Source organism: Felis catus, chromosome A1 (genome assembly GCF_018350175.1).
Source record: "Felis catus isolate Fca126 chromosome A1, F.catus_Fca126_mat1.0, whole genome shotgun sequence".
In the NCBI taxonomy this organism is placed as follows: domain Eukaryota; kingdom Metazoa; phylum Chordata; class Mammalia; order Carnivora; family Felidae; genus Felis; species Felis catus.
This window is the reverse complement of record NC_058368.1, coordinates 107,044,176-107,066,539: the sequence shown is the minus strand read 5'-3', so window position 1 is coordinate 107,066,539 and position 22,364 is coordinate 107,044,176. Positions and strand designations below refer to the sequence as shown.

Genomic DNA, 22,364 nt, shown 5'->3' with positions numbered 1-22,364 from the left:
GTAAAGATGCTCACCAAATTCAGAAGAATGAATACAGTAAGAACCTCATCAAAGACATAAAACAAAGTACCAAAGTGAAGTCACAGAGATGAAGAATAACAATCATTGAATTGAAAAATACACTAAAAGGGTTCGAAAGCAGACTAGATGAAGCAGATCAGCAACCTGGAATCAACAGGGAAGTGTCTCCCACACAGATGGAAATTGAATATATGGAAAAGATGTTTCATGCAAATGGAAACAAAAAGAAAGCCAGAGTAGTCACAAAAAAATAGACTGTAAAAGAGTAGTTGTGGGGGCCTCAGTCAGTTAAGCATCCTACTCTTGATTTAGGCTCAGGTTATGGTCTCACGGTCTCATGAGTTCAAGCCCCACAGCAGGCTCTGTGCTGACAGTGCAGAGCTGCTTGGGATTCTCTCTCTCTCTCTCTCTCTCTCTCTCTCTGCCACTCCACTGCTCACGCTATCCTTGTCTCTCTCAAAAACAAACTTAAAAAAAAATATCGATTACAAAATAGTTTAAAATAAAATTGTAACAAAAGACCAACAGGGCATTTCATAATGATAAAGGGGGTTAACCCAAGAAGAGGACACAACAGTTGTAAATATTTATGGACCCAAGGAGTACCTAAATATACAAAGCAAATATTAATAGACCAAAGAGAGAGATTTAAAGCAATACAGTGATAGTAAGGAACTTCAATAATCTACTCACATCAATGGATAAAGTATCCACAAAAAATAAATAAGGAAACATCAACCTTAAACAATACATTAGACCAGATGGACTTAATAGATATGTATAGAATATCCCATCTAAAAGCAACAGAATACACCTTATTCTAAGGTGCACATACACTAATCCCCAGGATACATCACATGTTAGATACAAAATAAGTCTCAGTAAATTTAAGAAAAATGATATCTTATTAAGCTTCTTCTCTGACCACAATTGTATGAAACGAGAAATTAATTACAAGAAGAAAAATGGAAAAACCACAAATAGGTGGAGATTAGATAACATGCTACTGAACATGAATGGATCAATGAAGAAATCAAAAAGGAAAAATAAAAAAATAAAATAGGTCAAGACAAATGAAAATGGAAATATCACAATCCAAAACTGCAAAAGTAGTTCTATCAAGGAAGTTCCTAGTGATACAGGTCTACCAACAGAAATAAAAACATCAAACAGACAATAAAAAAAAGAGGACAGTTGATGGACATTTAGGCTCTTTCCATAATTTGGCTATTGTTGAAAGTGCTGCTATCAACATTGGGGTACAAGTGCCCCTATGCATCAGCACTCCTGTATCCCTTGGGTAAATTCCTAGCAGTGCTATTGCTGTGTCATAGGGTAGATCTATTTTTAACTTTTTGAGGAACCTCCACACTGTTTTCCAGAGTGGCTGCACCAGTTTGCATTCCCACCAACAGGGCAAGAGGGTTCCCGTTTCTCTACATCCTCGCCAGCATCTATAGTCTCCTGATTTGTTCATTTTAGCCACTCTGACTGGAATGAGGTAGTATCTCAGTGTGGTTTTGATTTGTATTTCCCTGATGAGGGGTGATGCTGAGCATCTTTTCATGTGTCTGTTGGCCATCTGGATGTCTTCTCTGGAAAAGTGTCTATTCATGTCTTCTTCCCATTTCTTCACTGGATTATTTGTTTTTCGGGTATGGAGTTTGGTGAGTTCTTTACAGGTTTTGGATACTAGCCTTTTACCTGAAATGAAGACATGGTTTATATATACAATGGAATACTATTTGGCAATGAGAAAGAGTGAAATCTAACCATTTGCAGCAACATGGATGGAAGTGGAGGGTATTATGCTAAGTGAAATAAGTCAGAGAAAGACAGATACCGTATGTTTTCACTCATATATGGATCTTGAGAAACTTAACAGAAGACCATGGGAGAGGAGAAAGGGAAAAAAAAGTTATGGGGGGGGGGTTGGGACGAGGGAGACAAACCATAAGAGACCCTTGGATACTGAGAACAAACTGAGGGTTAATGGGGGTGGAGAAAAGGGAAAAGTGGGTGATGCGCATTGAGGAGGGCACTTGTTGGGATGAGCACTGGGTGTAGTATGGAAAACAATTTGACAATAAATTATATTTTTAAAAAAGAAAAAAAAAGAAGACAGGAAGCTCAAAGTTAGTAGAAGCAAGGAAATAACAAGGATTAGAGCAAAAACAGAGACAAAAAAAGACAAGAGAAAATATTAAAGACACTAAGAGCTGGTTGTTTGAAAGATAAAACTGATGGCACCAAGAAAAAAAGAATTCACAACTAATACACAGAAATATTAAGGATCATAAGCAACTACTATTACAAATTATAAGCCCACATGTTGGACAACAAAGAAAAACTGAATAAATCCCTAGATACATACCATCTATCAATACTGGATCATGATAAAAAAGAAAATTTGAATAGACCAATTACCAGTAGAGATTGAATCTACAAGAAAGAAACTTCCAACAAACAAATGTCCAGGACCAGATGGCTTCAGGGATGAATTGTAACAAACATTCAAAGAGTATTTAATACCTTTTCTTCTCAAATTCTTCCCAAAAATTGAAGACAAACGAAAGTTTCCAAAGTCATTTTATGAGGCTGGCATTACCCTGTACCAAATCACAGAAGGACACCACAAACCAAGAATATTATAGGCCAATGTCACTTATTAACCTAGATGCAAAAATCCTCAATTTTTAAAATGTTAGCAAACTAAATTCAACAATACATTTAAAAATTCATTCACCATGATCAAGTGAGATTTATTCAGGGATGGAAAGATGGTTTAATGACCAAAAATCAGTATTATTCATTTACCACTTTAAAAAAATAAAGGAAAAAAATCATATGATCATCTCAATAGAATCAGAAAAAGCATTTAACAAAATTCAGCATCAATTATAAAAACTCTCAGCAGAGGCGCCTGGGTGGCGCAGTCGGTTAAGCGTCCGACTTCAGCCAGGTCATGATCTCGCGGTCCGTGAGTTCGAGCCCCGTGTCAGGCTCTGGGCTGATGGCTCAGAGCCTGGAGCCTGTTTCCGATTCTGTGTCTCTCTCTCTCTCTGCCCCTCCCCCGTTCATGCTCTGTCTCTCTCTGTCCCAAAAATAAATAAACGTTGAAAAAAAAATTAAAAAAAAAAAACAACTCTCAGCAAAGTGGCTATAGAGGGAGCATATGTGAACATAATAAAGGCCATATATGACAAACCCAGAGTCAACACGATACTCAATGGAGAAAAAGTGAAAGTTTTTCCTCTAAGATCAGAAACAAGACAAGGATATCCATTCTCGACACTTCTATTCAACATAGCACCGAACGTCCTAACTACAGCAGTTAGGCAAGAACAAAAATAAAATAAAAAGCATCCAAACTGCTTTTGGGAGAAAAAAACTGCAAGGGAGAAAAAAAAAATGTTCTGTGCAGATGACATGATATTATATATGGAAACCCTGAAGACTCCACCAAAATACTATTAGAACTAATAAGTTAATTTAGTAAAGTTTCAGGATACAAAATCAATACATAGGAAACTGGTGCATTTCCACACACTAATAACAAACTATCAGCAAGATAAGGTAAGAAAATTTACTATTGCATCAAAAAGTATAAAATATCTAAGAATAAATTTAATTTAATTAAGTAGAAGAAAGACCCATATGGTGAAAACTCTATGACAATGATGAAAGAAACTGAAGGAGACACAAATAAATGGAATATTCCATGCTCATGAATTGGAAGAATTAATATTTTTAAATGTCCATAATCCCCAAAGGTGTCTACAGAGTTTATGCTATTCTTATCAAAATGTCAATGACATTTTTTCATGGAACACAAAAAAAAAATAATTCTAAACTTTGTATAAAACCACAAGAGATTCTGAATAGATGAAGCAATCTTGATAAAGGACAAAGTTGGAGGCATCATACTTCCTGATTTCAAACTATACAAGAATACAGTAATCAAAACATTAAGGTATTGAAATAAGAACAGACCCATAGATCAATGGGACAAAAAAGAGAGTACACAAAATGCCCCCCATATACATGGTCAATTAATTTACAACAAAGGAGCCAAGAATGTAAAATTGAGAAAGGAAAGACTCTTCAATAAATGGCAATGGGGACACTGGACAGCCACATGCAGAAGGATGAATCTAAGACCCCTATCTTACACCATACACAAAATTTAACTCAAAATGGGTAAAGACTTGCATGTAAAACCTGAAACCATCAAACTCCTAGAAGAAAACACAGGCAGTAAGCCTCTTGACATAGGTATTGACATTCAATTTTTAGAACTGACTCTAAAAGTAAATACAACAAAAGTAAAATAAACAAGTGGGGCTCCATCAAACTAAAAATCTTCTGCATTGGAAGGAAAATCATCAAAAAAATGAAAAGGCAACCTAATCAAGGGAGAAAATATTTGCAAATCATATACTCAATAAGGATTAATATCTAAAATATCAACAATAAAAACAGTTTAATTTTTAGAAGATGAGCAAAGGATTTAAACATTTCCCAAAGAAGACATAACTATAACAACAAACACATGAAAAGATGTTCAACATGGCTCATTATCAAGAAACTACAAATCGGGGGCACCTGGGTGGCTCAGTCGGTTAAGCGTCCGACTTCGGCTCAGGTCACCATCTCGCGGTCCTTGAGTTTGAGCCCCGCGTCGGGCTCTGGGCTGATGGCTCAGAGCCTGGAGCCTGCTTCCGATTCTGTGTCTCCCTCTCTCTCTGCCCCTCCCCCGTTCATGCTCTGTCTCTCTCTGTCTCAAAAATAATAAAATAAACATTAAAAGAAAAAAGAAACTACAAATCAAAGTCACAATGAGATACCATCTCACACCTATTAGAAGAAATAACAAACATTGGTGAGAATATGGAGAAAAAGGAACACTCATGCACCGTTGGTAGAAATTCAAACTGGTGCAGCCACTATAGAAACCAGTATGGAGGTTCCTCAAAAAATTAAAAAAAGAATTACCATATGATCTGTTCAGTCCACTACAGTGTATTTACTTACCCAAACAAAATGAAAACACTAATTCCAAAAGATATATGCATCCCTATGTTTACCGCATTATTATTTACAATAGCCAAGATATGGAAGCAACCCAAGTGTCCATCCTTAGATGAATGAATAAAGAAGATGTGGTATATAAACACAATGGAATATCACATATAAGTTCTGACTTCCCAAAACCTAACTACCAGGAGCCTAATGTTGACCTGAAGCCTTAACAATAATATAAAAAATCAATTAACATGTATTCATGGGTATGTTACATGTATTATATACTGTATTCTTAGAAAGACCACATATAGGCAGACCTGCACAATTCAAACCTATGTTGTTCAAGAGCATACCAGAAACTAATAAAATGTTATATACAATTTTGCCTGAATAAAAAATACATAAAAACAAGTTTTGTGGCTCAAGTTTCATTTCTCTCAAATTCTTGTTCTTTTTTTCTCTTCATGAGTCAGAGCTTCTTACATTTACAGGATTAAAAAAAAAAGTAATAGTTGAGTTTTAAAGAAAACTTACTGGCAAAATTTGGGAGCTAGTACCCTATTCCAGCATGATTCTCTTTAATAAGAAGAGAAACTGAATCAAACAATCCATAAGCATTTTACATGTCCTATCACCTGCAAGGTGTTGTGCTAAATACTGTAGGAAATTTAAAAAGGAGAAATCTTCAGTTCTCTTTCTCCCTGTCTTTTCTCCCATACTGTCCAAAATAAAAAGTCCATGAGTGTCTTCTCTGTTCTTTCCTCATTTCCTTAACATACCGGAGAGTTTCTCAAATTTTCCCAAACAGAAGTACTCTTTTTTTTTTAGTGTTTATTTTCGAGTGAGAGAGAGAGAGAGGCAGACAGAGGGAGGGAGAGGCAGAGAGAGAGGGGGACAGAGAATCCAAAGTGGGCTCTGTGCTGACAGCAGCAAGCCAATGTGGGGCTTGAACTCAAGAACCTGACGCTTAACTGACTGAACTACCCAGGTGCCTATCAAACAGAAGTACTCTCATGAGGAAGGAGGTGAGCTACGTACACTCAGGTATTAATGGAATAAGCTCCATGCTTAAAAAGAATTTCTTTCTGTTAAAACTTGAAAATTCCTATGAATTAGGCACTTAATTTTATTCCTTACATAGCCTTATTTATTTCATTGTAACTGTTTGCCCTCAAAACTACAAGCAAAGCTAATACTTTGGTTAACTGTACCATATTTAGCCTGTGGCATTTCTTGGGGTGCCCAGGCCAATGTAGAAAGAACAGACTAGCGATTTTTGGGTTTTTGCTTTCTCCAAGCAGGCTCATGTGCCATGTTCCACATTCCTCCTGTCCCACAGAGTCCCTAGATGCCTATCCTCCCCTACAAAACCCAGGGCAGTAGCTCACAGAAAACTTCAGGATGATTCATGGACTTTGGATATTGGAATAATCAGGTATTAAAATAGACATCTGTTTTTACTGAAGCACAACAAATCCAACCTGTAGGCTCAATTTATTTTCATTTCCAATCCAGTTAATTTGGGCAGACAAATTTAAAGAAATAAAAAAGAAACTAATAGATTTCCTAAGAATATTAGCACACTAAAATTATCATGTGACATTAGCATTTGCAAAGAAAATTATAAATTAATCCTTGCTGCGCCATTCATCTTTATTTATTTATTTTCAATTTACATCCAACTTAGTTAGCATATAGTGCAACAATGATTTCAGGAGTACATTCCTTAATGTGCCATTCATTTTTTAACAAGAAGCGAGATTTGTTTAAAACGTGGACACACATTATGAAGGGTACAGAGAAAGGAGACTCACTTTCTTCCCCTCACCTATGTGTGCTGTTACTTTTTAAGAACACGTTGCTTTTGTAATTAAGAAAAGAAGAAGAACTGGAGAGCTTGATATTTTTATCTATACACAGGACAAATTTCTTTTCTAGTAACCTTTTCAAAAGTGCATTGATCTAAAAGAATTAATGTACTAGTTACAAATATATGCTCTAGTCAACAGCTGAAAATACTCAATCTGTTTCATTGTCCCAAGTGAATGACCTGAAGGCCCCTGACCACTGGCAATTTATAAGGCCATCTCTATGCATGGCTTGTAATTCTGTTTAAGCAAGTTAAAATCAAGCTTATCTTAAACCACCAGTCCAGAACAACTAGTGTTCCACCTCCTCCCCAATTCTACCAGCAAACTGTCACGGATATTCAGATGGGTCAGTTATCTCAGTCCAAGAAAGGAGACCTCCAGGTACAGGTGCTGACTCTTTTTCAGATGAATTTCACCTGGCCCTTTTCCAAGCACCATAGGAGAGGGATATTATAGACTCCGTGTACAAGCCCAAAGGAAAACCATAGTTCTGTGACTATCACTTTCCAATTGGACACTTGAAGTTTGATAAGAATCCTTGAAGAGCTATCATTAGAAAAGAGAGTAGCACTGAATAGTGGAAGACAACCTCACTACAACTCTCGTACATATGTGCTCCTTAGCTCTGTGCAGCATGGTACAACTTGCCAAGACGTCATCTAATCTCACAAGATTGCCAGTCAATGCCTTCCAAATTCCACAGCCATGCTTAATAGTGAAACTCCAAAATTTATATGCTCATTATTATAGTGTTCTATGTGCATGACCTTAATAGCCACAAATGTAACGTATGATACAATTTAATTCTCCACAAATTTATTGAAAACACCTATGGTCTAGAGCTCTGAATTAGACCTGGTCCCTGTCCTCCACACATGTGAAATATCCTAACCTACCTTTATGAAATTTTATTGACAAAACACTTTTAAAAGAAAAAAAAAACCTGAAGGATCATGATTGTTGATTTAAGTTATTACAGTATTACCTAAATATATATAAACATATTACTAAATATAAAAGCTGTGGACTTAAATCCTGCATAACAATATAGTTTTATTTATACATAATTACTTCACAAATTAAACTACACCGACACAAACATGCAAACATTTAAAATTTGAATTAACATTCGTTTGGCAATATTTTAAGTGACAATGGTTCTTTTGCAAATTGTTTATGGTACCGCCTGCCTACAATGGCACAAGTTCTTTTGAGTTCAGCATGTGTATATAATCACCATTTCATGAAGCAATTCCTCCAACAGTTTTCTCTGTTTGCACTACTGAAAAACCCTTTTCATAGAGTGCCCTGATGATATTTTAATCTTCATTTTGGTGCTACTGTATTATGTCCATATTAAGTCTGACTCTCCTCTGCTACCCTTTACTCATAATGAAAAGCGTCCGATTTAGCTCCAATGAGAGAGTAAACATGATTACAAATATACTGATTCTGCATGGCAAGACTCAATTATGACATTGTCCAATGATTCAGAATCTGTTCATGTGTCATTATATTACTTTTAATTTATTATCAAAATAAAACACAGAATAACTTCTGTCGAGAACTTTCAGACCCAGAGAAATGCAACTGTTGGGGTGCCTGGGTGGCTGAGTTGGTGAAGCATCCAACTCTTGATCTCTGGGTGGTGGTCTCATGGTTCATGAGCTCGAGTTCCATGTAGGGCTCTGCGCTGACAGCAGGGAGCCTGCCTGGAATTCTCTCTCTCCCTCTCTCTCTGCTCTTATCCCATTCCTGCTCTCTCTCTCTCTCTCTCTCTCTGTCTCTCAAAATAAATACTTAAAACTTCAAATAAATAAAATACTTAAAACTTCAAAATAAATAAAAATTTCAAAAAATGTAAAAAAAAAAAAAAAAAGAATGCAACTGCTGATTCCTGGAGGTTCAAGAAAACACTCCAATGGAGAGTTTCCATTAGAGGCAGGATAAATCTAAGGATCAAATGAAGCTTATCTTGTAAACTATTATTGACTCAATTTGCAACATGCTTGAAATAAAGAAAATGTTAAACATAAGCTCTACCTCTCAAATCTATTATCAAATAAAAGATACTTTTAGAAATCCAAACCAAAGTGTGCACTCTCTCCCTGATCTGATGAGGCAGAGTGCAAAGAGCACAGGCTTTGCAATCAGACAGACTTTAGGAAGATGATTAAACCTTCTCTTTAGCATCAGTTTTCATCATCTGTAAAATGGAGATAAGAATACATACCAGCAGGGTTACCGTCAAAGCTAAACGAGATAATACAGATCGTGTTATACATAGTGTGTGATCCAATAAACGTGACTATACCTTCTTTTACTCCAGCTTATTGGGACCATGTCCTTTGGAAATGAAATTTTTAAGTAATAATTATTTTATTTCATAATTATACATGAATAAAATGTATATTCAAGAATACAACATAGATTAATTTTACGAAAATTATAAAAGGTTGACAAATGTAGTTTTGCAAATATTTAATAGAAATTTTAGAGATTAACATTTATAAGAGAATGATAGACTTATTTAAACAAAACAAATGAGCAGTATTCTTACAGTTTCATTGAGTGTTACCCTGTGGTAATCTTCACATGTGAGATGGTTTTTATGAGCTTAGTATTCATATCACGAGAATTGAAGTCATAAATCTGTTGTATCAAAAGTGATGTATTCAAAAATTTGGGTAAGTTTCATTTATGCCAAGAAAAGTCATATAAAAGTCATAACGAAGGACTTCATAAATCTGCCTACTATAAAGCTGTGTGTGTGTATACATAATTATAGACATACACAGAGACACATATGTATGTATAATTATTATTTAGGTAAATGAATATATTATTATATAATGTATATATCAACTACGCAAATTTTCTATCATATAAATCTGTAATCTGTATATACTATATACATATATGTATTATATACACACACATAAGGATACGCAATTCATTTTTTTGTAACGGTGAAATTTTAAAGAACAGTTTATAAAAGAGAGACAAGGTCAAATTTATGTAATTTCCCCCCCAAAAGCATATGTTCACATCTTTAAGACTCTATCTAAAATTACCAATGTGTGGATCTGTTCTCAGTGTAATTTGTAAAAGGTTAACATAATGCCTCAAGCTTATCTTCCTGAAAATAAAATTTTTACAAAAGTCTGATGACATATTTTTGCCAACCATCTCTTCTGGAAAACTTTAATCCCTGATTCACACACAAGTCATCACGACAAAAGCTAACAATGAGTTCAACTAGCAATAGACAAAAGAAGATTCATCACATCAATTTATTCATAATTCAATGCTCAGAAATTCATCTCACATCTGCAATAATCAAAGGTTTTGTTTGCTTTTTAAAAACAAACAAACAAGGAAACACCCCCACAGTCCTTTAGACCTAAAAAATAGGTTTAATCTCATATTCCTTGTGCATTCCTAAGGTAGCCCATACTGAAAAAGGGAATTAAGAACATTTCTATTTAGTGTCAAGCCTTTAAAGAATTCCTTCAAAGGCATTATAATTTGATTAGCATAAACTATTTAGAACCTAAGATAATGTATCAAGATCATACTTTCTTTAATAGTTCTATAACTCAGATAACAGAAAATGGTCCCCAGTGAATGGGAATAATATCTGCCACTATCACATGAAATAGAATAATTAGAATTTAACCATGTATAATCTTTACATCTTAATATTCTCAGGCTTTAAGTTGTCATCTGGAGGCAGTACTTGTAAAAGGATTTCCCATGTTAATTGATATTACAGGCTCTGCGTGAAAAAGTGAGAAGCACCTTTACTTTGAGCCCATCATTTTCTTTCTTTTTTTTTTTTTTTTCAACGTTTATTTATTTTTGGGACAGAGAGAGACAGAGCATGAATGGGGGAGGGGCAGAGAGAGAGGGAGACACAGAATCGGAAACAGGCTCCAGGCTCTGAGCCATCAGCCCAGAGCCTGACGCGGGGCTCGACCTCACGGACCGCGAGATCGTGACTTGGCTGAAGCCGGACGCCCAACCGACTGCGCCACCCAGGCGCCCCGAGCCCATCATTTTCAATACCAGTGAAGAATATTAGTAAATCCATACTCACTGATATAAAGTTCACTACATGATACAAATTCAAAGCCTCATTCAGAATAAGACTTTCCATATTCCAAGCATTCACGTGGTAATAAAATAGGTTTGTATTTTGTCTTTTATTTCTAATCTGAAAAATTATTTTTTTATGATAACCTACCAATATAATTGAACCTACACTGAGACAAGCAGGTAGACAGGCTTGTTTTCTCAGCCAAAGCAAACTTGTCTTAACATTACACATTTGAGGAGAAAAATTCAAAATATGTAACTTCCAGGATTGTTTTATTTTTCACACTATGCATAAAAATAATACCTAAAGCTAAAAGCAAAATAGTGTTTGGAGGAAATAAGGGAAAATGTAAATTCCCATTCAAATATTGCAAAATTAGAGTCTTAATGAGTCATATTTAAAAAATTTCCTTTGACAAGAGGATGGACCAATGAATACAGCCAAATGATCAGTATGACATAAAGCTCCATAAATATGAATGAAGTTGGCACAGGCTTTCATTAAATAGGGATGAGACAGAACTCCAAAAGACAGTAAGAGAACAAGAGAGAGAACTCCAAATGAGAGAAGATATTTCTTCCCAGGGGGGTAAAAAAAAAGGAAGAGTTTGTGGAACACCTGGCTACTGAGGCAGCCTTTGAAGGACAGTACACATAAATGAGAGAATTTCAAGCTCAGGGAGCAATATGAGCCGAACCACACTATCAGAAAGGTATAAGGGATGCTGAAGGGATGATGAGGACTCTACGGCCAGAATGCAGAGTATATGGGGCAACATGAGAGTGGAACAGAATAAGCCATGAAGCTAGTAGTTGAACACCTTGCATGCATACACACTTTAGTTTTCTTCTGGACTCTCATCATCTATATCCCATTGTTATGTTTGAGGAATCCCCCCATCTTACATCTGTCCAAGAAGCAAAAATTGGAATTCAGTCACGTTCACAGCCTTCCTTAGAGCTGGGGTATGGAAATCTAATCTAGGATTTCCCCACCCAGGAAGCTAGTGAGGTGAACGGTGTAGACTGCTTCCCTGCAAGAGTGGTGGCTGCTACATCACATGTGACACCTGGTATCTTACGAGACAGGGACAGGAGCATAATTCTGGGACCTGCCTCGGGGAGCCTAACCTTAACCTGTTTCTCAGGTTCTGGCAGAGTTCCTTGAACTGCCCAAGATCCTCTTTGATAAATTCCCACCAGAGGTAGGAATCCATTAAGGTGCTTTCAATGAAGAATTCTGACTGATACGCCCTGCAAAAGTGCTTGACCTTTATTTTGCAGGGTATGTAAGACCAAAAGTCAGAGGCAAATTAATGTTCTCCAAATGTGAGTCTGATTTAGAAGTGTTATTTATTTTTAGCCACTGAAGAATTTTATCAAGTTGATCACTTTTGCCCAAAATTTTACATCAAGACATATGTATTACTGAATTAATACTTAAAAGCAGTATGAATATTGATAATCTTTTAATTAGTACTCTGTGAAAGTTTTGAAATCCTTTATTTTTTTTAGCCCTCAAGTTATTATTATTTTTTATACCAAAAATTGCCTTCTGAATCAACAAATAAGTTGTTCCCAGCCCTGATCCCAGATCAGTCTCATAAGAAACTACTCTGTAGCAATGTGGTTGTAAAAAGGACTTAATACGGCACTTGGGTGGCTCAGTTGATTTAGGATCTGACTTTAGCTCAGGTCATGGTCTCATGGTTCGTGACTTCAAGCCCCGCGTCGGGCTCTGTGCTGACAGCTCAGAGCCTGGAGCCTGCTTCAGATTCTGTGTTTCCCTCTCAGCTGCTCCCCTGCTTGTGCTCGGTCCCTCCCCTCTCTCTCTCAAAAATAAATAAACATTAATTTTTTTTAAAAAAAAGGACTTAACAGGACACTGTCCTGCACCAACTTTGCCAACAAATACTGTTTCAACAGGGGCCAGCGATTTATGAGCTATGCAAGTGAATGCCTGGATGTGTAGCTTCAGTTTAGAGCGTGAGAGCTGTAACTGGTGTGCTACAACACCTATTTAAAAAGGCAATATTTTCATGTGATTCACTTAGAATTTGGTAAAAAGTAAGTAACTCCAAAGAGCACCCGCATCTGATGTCTCAGTACAATTTTAGGCTGGCTTTTCCATTCATTCTACTTTTTATTCAGGCAATTTATGTGAAGAGCTCCTCTTACACAGCTATTTGTTACCCTTCTTGCGGATGAATGAACTCTGGAAATGCAAACTGTGTGAAATGAGTATTTTATCCAAACGACAGACTGTCAAGAACCAACCTTTTAATTGGATGAATGACAGAGTGGCCTCAGGAGTGGTATCTGTCCTTCATTATTTGGCACAAGAAAATGAGTGTTCTGAAGTAAGGCTGTGTTGTGAGTCTAATTTCGGAACAGAGAATAAAGAGATAGACTTCCCAAAACCAACAAATATGTTCTTTGATTTTCTTATTTCCTATTTCATATATAACTCTATATGACCACTAGGAAGAAAAATAGTATATAATATGATATTTTCATGCGTGTGATCAGAAAGAGAGATTATTTAACCATTAAAGGAACTGCCCAAAACAATACGTTTCAGAGAAGTATATCTGAAGAAATGTCAATTTGAATGCTTAAAATTTTCTCACAATAAAAAAAAAAAAGTAACTGCACAAGAGAAACATGTTACAACCAAGGAAATTTTATCTTTACTAGAAATGTACTTCTTAGAACAGTAATTAAAATAGCTCTTTGAGGCCTCTGGTAGCTCAGTTGGTGAGGCATCTGACTCTTGATTTGGGCTCAGGTCAGGATCTCATAGTCCACGGGATAGAGTCCCACATCCAGGTCTGGGCTGACAGCGTGGAGCCTGCTTGGGATTCTCTCTCTCTCTCTCTCTCTCTCTCTCTCTCTCTCTCTCTCTCTCTCACTTTCTCTCTCTCTGTCTCTCTCTCTGTCTCTCTCTTGCCCCCCTTTGTCCCTCCACTGCTTGCAAAAATAAAATAGCTCTTTTAATAGTTTGTCTTTCTTTTATAGCCCAACTCTCACTATGACTGATTTAATGTAAGGGTCTAATTCTTATTATGAGTGAGAATTTCCTTCTGTATTTCTAAGGGCCACCTTCTAAACTCAGGGCTCCTAAATTAGTAGGGGTATCTTCCTGGGTAGGCTAGCCATAGCAGTGAGACTCCTTTCAACTGTCAAACTAAACCTCTGTAGAGCAATTTGTTTCCCCAACGCTTCTCTTTTCTTTTCTCCTGATTCATAGCAGACCTCTATTGGAAATAAAAAGCTGTTTGTATCGTTTTTTGAAAACAAAATCAACATATCTAAATTTAATCTTATGTTCTCCAAGAACCAATCCCAAGCCTATTTTACACCCAACTACCAAAGAACAACCTATCATGAATGACAAATAAAAGGTTCCCATCCACCATTTCAAATACAATCACTCTTCTAGAATTTTCCACATACTGCTACTTTGGGTATCTTCCTACAAGGCTGTTGCAATCATGAATCTCCACTACTGAAGAACATAGGACAGACAGTGCCTACCACATTAAATTCAAATCAATTATGCTATAGTTGACTCCATGCCCATCATCTGGCAATATGTCTGCTTTTTTTTCATTTCCCCACATAAAAATGCACTCAATTTCATTAAACAGATGACTCCCAGTATCAATTTCATTAAACAGATGACTCCCAGTATTATACATATTAATATATTCTTACCAAGAATAACAGAGAGCAATGTAGTAGTATCCCCAAAGACCTAATTATACTGCAATATATAATTTATATATTGAATTGAGGTTATGATTTATATTCCACTTTTAACTCATTCTTTTCACATTACATCTTAAGTATTTTTTCTATTTCATACTGTAAATGTAGGAAGCCATATTTAGTGACTACAGATCTATTATATAGAGGCACAGTACTGTAATCATTTTCTCTACTGGTAAGGGTGCCTCACTTACTAAATACTACAAATTTAAAATAATCTCAACTTTCCTTACAGTAAATGGCAGCAAAACTGCTAGGACAGAAGAAAGATTACTTGTAACCAACATTGAAAACTTGAAGCCGACTTTGAAGTTTTAAGTATCCACTCCACATGAACATCAAGAAAAAGTGCTAACAGCTAGTGTTTAAGAGTTTCAACATCAATATTCTCGAAAGGAATTAAATTGCTAGATACATCTTCTGCATTTTGTAAGAAAGTTGCTATCCTACACAAACAAACACATTCAAAATCATTCTTTGAAAGGCACTGAGAATTTTATGGAAGAAGTCAGAAATTAATGGTATAGTCAGGGTTATATAAATCCTATTCTGCAGGTATATTTATTATCAACTCTTTGTGGAATTTTAGCTGACTTTTATGTGCTTTAAATGATGGGTGAATGAACTAAGAAATTATCAATGACTATTAGTTGTGGTTAGTTATTCTATATACAAGTAAAATTAATTTAAGCAACATCACTTGGGATTACTTACAGGCTGTTCTTAATAAATGTAACATTAGGTAAACTCTTCTGTTATTCCCTTATTTAGTATTTTTTTTGAAGTTACTACGTATCTCTAGAAGATTTTATTCTTAAAATGAAGTATTTCTTAAATCATATTCTCCCAATATTAGTTGAATGTTGTGTATGTCCAAAGAGAACACGGATTGAAACAGCTGTCATGCTGACCAAATCTAACAGTCTGATGTGAACTTCAAACATTCCTCATTCTGCCAGGAAATGGCCCTCCTATTGCTTTCCACAGTCACACTTTCATGGGACGGATGTTCCTCTGAGGCCCTCTGCAGTAAAGCTTACCCTGTAAAAAATTAGGAACAGATCTTTCAGCTCTAACCCTCATCTGACAGCTCACCAGCCCTGCCATCTTCAAAGCTCAGAGAAGGTTATTACAAGACACTTACCTTTATATTCTGGTTTATACTCATGTATTTTATCACTCTGCAGTTCATAAAGCATTTTTTAGATCCATTATCTCATGTAAGTGTCACAATCTAGTTGGAAGGGTAGGAGATCTATTATTAGGTGGTTCTCTTACATGGTTCAGAAAAGAAAGGTGATGAACTAGGTATCCCAATTTCCAGGCCAGTCAACATTCCACTATCCCTCCTAACATTCGCTGGTCCATTACGGTGAAAGTAATCTTATTGGTTAAAATGCTGTAAGTCATTTACCACCTTAGAACTAAATAAGACCCTAAGAAAACTCAAATTTTTTTCCTTAAAAAATTCTTTCCCTTCTTTAAACAGATATTAGTAATTCTGCCTCCAGACTACTTTTAGATTTCAGTTGCAACATCAATTCCTGTCAGAATTTCCAGACCTCTAGCCTTCCCTGAAGACTTTAGACTTGCAGCACCCTTCACCTATCCCATCATGTGAACCAGTTCCTTAAAATATCTCCGTCACTTGATAGATCAATAGACAGATAGACAGCTACCCATACATCTTATTGGTTCTGTTTCTCCAGAGAATTCTAATACAGCATGTTAGCCTTATTAACACCCATTTCCAAGCTCTTCTCCTTGGCTTTTTTTTTTCCTACCGTGGAAGCTAGATTCCCACTTCTCTTGCAGTCACAGATGGCTATATGACACAATTCCAACCAAGGATATGTAGGCCAAAGTCCATGGGGAGGACCGCCATCCTGAAGAAAGGACTAAACTCACGGCAATAGCAAGTCTTTCCCCTTCCTACCTGGAACTAGGATTAGATCCTTAACAGTGCCTGAAATCAGTAAGCATGAGGACAAAAGCTAACATTCTAAGCAAAGGCAGAGCCAAAAAGACAGTTAAAGCATGGGACCATGATGATACCATTTAGCATCTACTTAGTCATGGAGTCATCACCTACACTTTTGGAAAATTGACAAAAGCCACTGTGTACAAATTTTCTGTTGTGTGGGGGTTTTTTTTTTTAGTCATATGCATTCCTATGTGACACAGTAACTCATAAAATGGCTTTATACACTCTTACCCAAATACCTATCCCATTAAGTTGGTAAACTGTTTCCGTATAGAAAGGTTGAAAAAAAATTAACACAAATATTAAAAGCCCAGGTATAATTTGTTAAGCAGTTAATAATTTACTTAGTTAAAATATGAGACAGAAATTAATGAGTGTCTTCTGTTAAAAGGCCTTCATTTACAGAAAAATGCTGGAAGAAATCAGCGCTGCCCATCAATTGAAACACACAAAGCAAGATGAGGTAGTCATCTTTGTCCATAGGTACAAATGGTTGTAGAACAGCGTCGATTAGAGTACTGCCATGTTTTTAAGCTAGATATATTTTTCACAAATACACATTTTAAATTTTTCTTAAAGCTGTATTAAACAGGAGCTGTTTTCAGTGGATTATTCAAAATGAGAAAAAAAAATGTTTTCAATTGGCATGATATGTGAGTCTATAAATGTTGCCAAGAGGGAGGTTGTGATAAGATCGGGGAGGCTGAGAAAGGCAATTTATTTATTTATTTATTTATTTACTTACTTATTTTATTTATTTGAGCATCAGGCAAAAGTTTATTAGAGTGTAAGATCAGAACATAAGAACAGTATGAAAGCTCTCTTAACAGAGAGGGGACATTCGAAAGTAAATGTCACGACTATAGGCAAAGTGCTTTGTTTTATAGGGTTTTGATCAACCCCCTTCCTTCCCCCTTGTTCCTTCTCAGGTTTTCCCCTTATTGGCTAGGTAATTCTACATGCCTAGTCATTCCTTTTTGCTGGCTCACTACCACTGAATGAGGGGTGGACATAGAGGCAATTTACAATTAACTGGATTGGAAAGAATGAGTTACATTGGATAAGAATTTGAATATGGCAGTTTTCAAAGAGATTAAGTTAACCTAGTAGCCTAAGAGTTCCTGGAATTCCAAGATATTACTTTAACTGGAAGCCTAGAAGGTTCCCAGGGGTAAAAGAAGATTCTCACTTCTTCTTTCCAGGATTCACAGATCATGTCTCCTCTGCAGTCTTTGCATTGCTTTCTGCCAACAGTTTGGCTCTTTGGTACTCACTGACACAGTCATCCCTATGATAGAAGAATGTCCAATTTTCTCTTTTGGTGCTGTGACTCCTTCTTCTACAGCTTTGACCTAGGGGAGGTGGCAGGTCCCAACAACCATGCCCTCAGGGCACCATGCACAGCCCATCTTGGTTCATCTCTTCTCTATGCTTGGAAAACTGATCTACCTACTATTCAAAGTTAAGATCAACTTCTCCATGAAGCTCTTCTGCCAAATTTCATAGCTCCCAGGGATAGTTCCATATATATATATATATATATATATATATATATATATATATATATGCATATATATATATACATATATATATGTATATGTATTTTTTTTTAGTGTTTAGTTTTATTTTTGAGAGAGAGCATGAGCAGGGAGGGGCAAGGAGAGAGGGGGACAGAGGATCTAAAGTGGGCTCTGAGGTGATAGGAGTGAGCCAGACACAGGGCTCGAACTCAGGAACCATGAGATCATGACCTCAGCCAAAGTCAGACACTCAACCAACTGAGCCACCCAGGTGCCCCCAGGGATGGCTCCTTTTGAACATGCTATAGTGAAGATTATCTTTTTTCCTAGCTATACTCTCAACTCTTTAAGAGAAGTTTATGTCTTTAGAACAATACATGCAATCTTATATTGGTAAGTGCTTGAAATGCATTCATTCTGACATGGGCTGTTGTTCTGATATTTCCACTGTATGACTTTACTGTAAGACTCTAGGATTCTAAAGCTGTTATCTAAAGCACTATCTCTATTTTCATATTCTATCTAGAGCTAAGCATTCGGCTGGCACTCAACACAAGCCTGCTTATTATGACGATTCTAATAAAAATGGTAATAAACCCATTTATCTGCAGGGATTTTCACAAGAATTTATTAACAATGTAAGTCCATGTAAAAGGCACTCCTAGAAGCTAATAATTATGAACACTCATAATAAAAATCTCTGAAATAATGGTTTCTACAAAGTTTCAGCTTTTTTAAAAACAATATGTAACTACTTCTGAAAATTTTCCTCTATGTATATGCACTTCTGAGAAGTACATGAGAAATCTTCATTCTAACATAAACTAGTTAACAGAACAAAGAACATTTTTAAGATAAATTCATGCATTCTCAGGATATACCCCAACAAGTGAAATTCTAGTGTGATACACATGCCCATGTGTACTTTGTTCCTAAACAGTACAGCTGAAAGAAAAAAAAATTAAGATAAAACTGACAGCTTACATTTTTACTCTTGCCCTGAGGTAAAGTAAAATATACAATTTTCTGCTTCTATAGAAAATGAAAACTTTAGTGTCGGATATTTTTCCTGTAAACATACATGCTTAGGACTAGAAGGACTATAACACTTTTGGTCCTTTTCATTCACTCTTTACAGGTCTCTCCCAGAAAGATGAAGACACTCTTTATCTCCAACAGGAAAGGATGTGGCAAGGATGCGGAAACTGATGGCAGCAGCTCTCCATTCTGGTCTTTACTGTCTGACCTTTGTAGCCTACGTCATTTCTTTCCAATTTCCTCATACTGAATATACTTGAACTTGTCTATTCCAATCTGACAACATAGTTTTAAAATAAAAATGAAATGTCATTCTTTGAAAGTTAAGGCAGAATGTCAATGTAATATTACGGAGAAAAATATGGTCTTTGGAATCAAATAAACCAGAGTTCAAAGCAAGACTCAAACAGCTCTCTGGCTGTGTGAATTTGGGCAAGTTACAAAAGTGCTCTGAGTATGGTACCCAATTATACCCTAAGACAAAAGAAAGGACACTTTAACTCACTTAATCACCCTTACAGCACAGAAAAGCATGTTAAAGCATCCAGTCAAGTGTTTGGTATGCAACTAATGATCAATAGTTATTTTTATAGCTATGTATCAATATAAACCAGTTTGATGCTTATATTATTATTATTATTATTATAATTTTATGCACTCAAGTTAAAAAGCTTAGGTGGGCAATTAGGTAATTGCTCATCATATAATAAACACTAGACATTTTAGACATTTCCTAGCATAGTCTTTGTTCTTAACGAGACAGTAAAATGAATAGAACCACACTAAGCTCTAGATCAACATTAGACTGGGTTGTATACACTGCTTTTTACACTACCCTAAATCCTTACTCTGGTTTCCATTTTCCCATGGGCTACATACCTTAACTGTTAACATGATGTAGAGATGCAACTAAATTTACTTCAATATCAAGAAATTGCACCAAAGACTCTAAGATACCCGAGAATAAACCTAACCAAAGAGATAAAAGATCTGTACTCTGAAAACTATAGAACACTATTGGAAGGAATTGAAAAGGACAGAAAGAAATGGAAAACCATTTCATGCTCATGGACTGGAAGAAAGAAATATTGTTAAAATGTCTGTATGATCCAAAGCAATCTATACATTTAATGCAATCCCTATCAAAACACCATCAGCATTTTTCAGAGAGCTAAAACAAACAATCCTAAAATTTGTATCGAACCAGAGAAGACCTAAGATATCCAAAGCAATCTTGAAAAAGAAAAGCAAAGTTGGAGGCATCGAAATTCCACACTTTAGGGATGCCTGAGTGACTCAGTCAGTTAAGCTTCCAACTTCATGATCTCACAGTTTGGTTCATGAGTTCGAGCTCCACATCAGAATATGTGCTGCTTCTCGGTCTCCCTCTCTCTCTGCCCCTCCCTGATTCATTCTCTCTCTCTCTCTCTCTCTCTCTCTCTCTCTCTCTCTCTCTCTCTCTCTCTCTCTGTGTCTCTCAAAATAATTAATTAACTAATTTTAAAAAAAAATCTTAAATCTTAATCTTAAAAAAAAAAAATTCCAGACTTCAAGTTATATTACAAAGCTGTAGTGATCAAGACAATATGGTACCAGCACAAACATACACACACAGATCAATACAACAGAATAGAAAACCTAGAAATGAACCGACAACTGTATGGTCAATTGACAAAGCAAGAAAGAATCTCCAATGGAATAAAGACAGTCTCTTCAACAAATGGCGTTAGGAAAACTGACAGTAACAAGCAGAAGAATGAAAGTGGACTACTTTCTTACACCATACACAAAAATAAACTCAAAATAGATAAAAGACCTATACTTAAGACAGGAAACCATCAAAATCCTAGAGCCAAACATCGGCAGTCACCTCTCTGATATGGGCTGTATCAACGTCTTACTAGATACATCTCCTGAGGCAAGGGGAACAAAAGCAAAAATTAACTATCAGAATTTCATCAAAAGAAAAAGCTTCTGCACAGTGAAGGAAACAGTCAACAAAACTACAATGAGATCTCACCTCACATCTGTCAGAATGGCTGAAATCAAAAAGACAAGAAGCACCAAGTGTTGGTGAGGATGTGGAGAGGATGTGCACTGCATCCACTGTTGGTAGGAATGCAAACTAATGCGGCCACTCTGGGAGAACAGTATGGAGGTTTCCCAGAAAGTTCAAAATAGAATTAGCCTATGACCCAGCAATTGCACTACCAGGTATTTACCCAAGGGTACAAAAAATACTGATTCGAAGGGACACATGCTTATAGCAGCATTATCAACAATAGCCAAGTCACAGAGAGAGCCCAAACGTCCACTGACTGATGAATGGATAAAGAAGAAGTGGTATATCTATACACATAAACACACACACACGCACGCGCGCGCGCGCAATGGACCATTACTCAGCCATCAAAAAGAATGAAATCTTGTCATCTGCAACAATGTGTATAGAGCTAGAGTGTATTATGCTAAGTGAAATAAGTCAGTCACAGAAAGACAAATACCATATGATTTCATTCATATGTGGGATTTGAAACAAATCAACAACAAATCAAGAAACAAAACAAATGAGCAAAGAGGGAAAAAGACAGAGAGATGTAAACCAGGAAACAGACTTTACAGAGAACAAAATGATGGTTACCAGCGGGGAGGTAGATAGCGGGATGGGCTAAATAGGTGATGGTATTAAGGAGGGCACTTATTGTGATGAATACTGACTATTGTAAGTGATGAATCACTAAACCCTATACCTGAGAATAAGATTATACTGTCTGTTAGCTAAATGGAACTAAAACAAACACTTGGAAAGAAAAAAAACAAAAGAAATAAATCTGACCAATACAGCTCTACAAAATGATGCCAACATTATCCACCAATTTTTAAAAAGAAGAAAATCTATTAGATTCAGATCTAGATTAGTTTGTCTAAGCCACATTAATTCTACTTTACAGAAAAAAGTACAGCAAATGTACTAACAAAAAAAGCATTTTCACAAATCTCTAACATTCCAAAATGTGACTAATTAATGTATAGGAA

At 36.1% G+C, this 22,364-nt stretch overlaps 1 protein-coding gene across 1 annotated transcript in view; it reads right to left on the bottom strand.

Moving 5' to 3' along the window:
• Positions 1-22,364, bottom strand: part of CHSY3 (chondroitin sulfate synthase 3) — a 285,522-nt gene that overhangs the window by 243,862 nt on the left and 19,296 nt on the right. The gene's annotated exons all lie outside the window — the stretch shown is intronic.